We start from the raw sequence: 3,315 nt of genomic DNA on the forward strand, positions 1-3,315 counted from the left end.
ATTGTCTTGACCATGTCTACATGCCTAAATGCACTGAGTTGCCGCCATGTGATTGGCTGATTAGAAATTAAGTGTTAACGAGCAGTTGGGCAGGTTTACCTAATAAAGTGGCCGGTGAGTGTATATATATATATGGAAAAACCTTTTTATCATTATAATCCATGGTTTGACACCATTCTGGTGAGGCAATGAATGAAACAGCAAGACATGGTATTTTGAAATTAGGATATCGAMAAAAACCTTTTTAATAGTATTTTTTTCTTAATTCCATGTGCAAAAAAAAAACGCTCTGGCTTAAGTATACTAAAGTGTTTTGTCCCAATTATGATGCCATGAGCCTTGATCAGAAGGAAAAATGTGTTCATTTATATTTTTATCATTGTTTGAATGAAGTTTTCAGTAAAACAGCTAAAAAAAAGGGTAGCTGGAAACATTTTAATTAGCATAAGGATGCATAAGGAGCACAAGTTTGCTTAATTTAGCAGAATTAAATTGAAAAAGCTCAAAAAAGTATAATTAGCTTAGAAAGCTAACTTTGGCTAATAAAAGCTAAAATTTAGCTCAATTATTTGCAAATAGCTGAAGATAAAAGAAAGCTACTGTACTAAGCATAAATACCATAAATTATCAGAAAAGGTAAAACAAAGCAGAAAAAGCAGAAGAATAGCAGAAAGAAGTAGAATTTTAGCTAATATAGCAGCAAAAAAGCTAAAGTTAGCATAAAAATAAGCTAAAGGTATCAGACACAAGTTGAGAGAAGCACCATCGAAAAATMCTTGTGTTCTGTTGGTATTGACATGAACAGTCTTCACTCTGGAAATACACAGTAAATACTAAAATTGATAGAAGAAGGAAAATGTCTGTAAAATGCCAAAACAAAATTAAATATTCAGTCGTGACATTTACAAATCAATACCCACCAATTTAACAAAACTCTGACTGAATTTCACTGACAGCTTTGGAAAGCAAAATGTCGGAGATGCCAAAAGTGTTGACCAGAGAAACTCAAATTAGTGGAAAACATAAATAGTTCAAACAAACATGTAAATTTTGAGCTCAGTCTCCTTTGACTGCTTGCAACTAGCCAAAAGCAGACTGGTATAGTTTCCCCACAAAGTCTGTGGGATATCACATGAGAGGATCAGCGGTCCGTGAGTCGACGACAGAGATGTCTGTGTGCACAGAGCATCGCAGCTCCTTATCTTACCCAGTAAGAGGTGGACTCCAGTGAAGGAATGAATTGGAAGGTTTAGTTTGCTTCAGGTCTGGCTGCTTTTTTCTCCACGACAGGTTTACAGGTCACACAACACTTTGCACCCCCGGCWGCAGACACGACAAAGATCTTACTTCAGCTGCATTAATCAGCTGTGCTGTGGCAGCTCGATGCAGAAAACGAGTGCATGGAGAACAACAATAACACAATGAAATGTAAAAGTTATTGCATTGTATTGTATTACTGATCAACCAGCAAATCTATAATTGCTTTTCAGTTGATGCAGCTTTGTTGATTCACAACGTTTTATTTGTTTTATTTTTCCCGATGCATTTCAGTAATAAGCCTGACTAGACTGATTAGTTGATGACTCAAACTTGACTCAATATACAGATAAATTATGCACATTTTATATTGGTATTGTCACCAAGTTCTGGGTGTTTGCAAATAAGTAAACAGCAAGCGATATGGTCAATTTGAAAAAAAAAATTATAATGTAATAATGCACAAAAAATGTGTAGCTGAATATATACTGTACAATATTGTATCGAATTGTTCAACACAGTACTCTGGGTTCAATTACTAGTACACACTATGTATCGAACAATACAGATTTTTTAATTTATTTTAGCAATTTGGCAACATTTAATTTAAAAAACTGTACTTTTGAGGTTAAACAAATGTTCATAATTAATTTCAATAAATTAAAAATTAAGAAGAACATGGATTTTTTTGAGTCAAAAAACATCAACCTGGGAGACTAGAGTGTCAAACTGAACCGAATTGTGACTTTTTTGTATATTACGGGTGCAACAATACATGTAACTGTATTGAATCGTGCAATACAGTGCTCTAGGTYCAATACGTATCTTTCTGAAGATACACTGTGTTGAAGGCTCAGTGGATCTGTGTTTGACTACTCCACCTAGGTTGCATTGTTGAGCACAGATCCACTGAGAAACTTGCTGTTTCAACATTAAATTTAAAAACTGTGCTTTTGAGGTTAAATGAATGTTCACAATTAATTTCAATATATTATAAATTAAGAAGGGCATGGAAATCTTTCTTTTTTTATCAAAAAAAATTATCGAACCGTGAGACTAAAGTATCAAACCAAACAGAATTGTTGATTTTCTGTATTGTTGCATGTGTATACATACATATACTGTATATGTACAGTATATATGTGTATTTGAATATGAAATTTGGCTCTTGAAAATGTTCAAAATTCACAAGACAATACTGTGACTTGAGTAAGAGTGTTGAAAACTTGAGAAATCTAGAACTTTGCAACACATTTTGGGGACTCCCAAGTGAATCCTCTTGCAGCCCAGTGAGATAATACCTTTAACAGCCTAAGCAACACCTCTTCCCGTATCAGAAACTCCATTTCCCTCTCCGTTCTGTCTGTAGCTGTCRGACGAAGAGGCAGTTAGAGCTATGTAGGATTCCACAGCATATCGCCAGTTCTGTTCTGTGTCTTGAGAAGTTTCCATTACGGTTGAACACATCCTTCCTTGGTAAATCTCTCCCATCTGCCCGTATTGACAAAACTCGGCTTCTTTAAGATCCCATATCATTAAAGTTTAAGAGGCACTGTTATTGGCTCAACTAAATAATCAAGTACCTTTCTGGGCACATTGCAGCTTTGAGCTCCATCGGGCTGGACTGAGGATGCATCACTCCTTCAGCAAACTCTYTCCCACCTGAACAAATCAAGTAGCAATACAGGGATCATGTTCTAAGATTTCTTCAGCGCTTTCGAATTCAGTCTGTCCTCTTATTTTTTTTATTTTACAACATATTCATTTAGTGTTAACTTGTTTTGGTGTTGAAACATATGAGTCTCTTTAGAGACAAATAAGTATTGTATGATTATTTTACTGGCAGCTGTCAATCAGAGGAGTTGCTATCTACAGCTTCTTTGCTCTACATCAGTGGTTCCCAAACTTTTTGTCTTCTGACCCACAAAATATTCATGGCAAAAACTTGTGACCCCAAATATTACTGGTCTGAGTACACAAACTTTGTTAATAACCCAAAAAACACAGGCTTTTTGATGATGTAAACAGCTTGTACACAAATATAAATAATTATTTATA

The 3,315-nt window shown here is 35.0% G+C and overlaps 1 long non-coding RNA gene across 1 annotated transcript in view; it reads right to left on the reverse strand.

Annotated features, from left to right (window-relative positions):
• The window catches only part of LOC106523153 (uncharacterized), a 30,224-nt gene extending 27,312 nt beyond the window's left edge, over nt 1-2,912 (reverse strand). The window contains exon 1 of the long non-coding RNA XR_001310863.1: nt 2,841-2,912. This is a non-coding gene — a long non-coding RNA (uncharacterized LOC106523153). The remainder of the gene's footprint in view (nt 1-2,840) is intronic.
• Between the last annotated feature and the right edge of the window lie 403 nt (nt 2,913-3,315).

This window comes from Austrofundulus limnaeus, unplaced genomic scaffold (genome assembly GCF_001266775.1).
Source record: "Austrofundulus limnaeus strain Quisiro unplaced genomic scaffold, Austrofundulus_limnaeus-1.0 Scaffold146, whole genome shotgun sequence".
Taxonomy (NCBI): domain Eukaryota; kingdom Metazoa; phylum Chordata; class Actinopteri; order Cyprinodontiformes; family Rivulidae; genus Austrofundulus; species Austrofundulus limnaeus.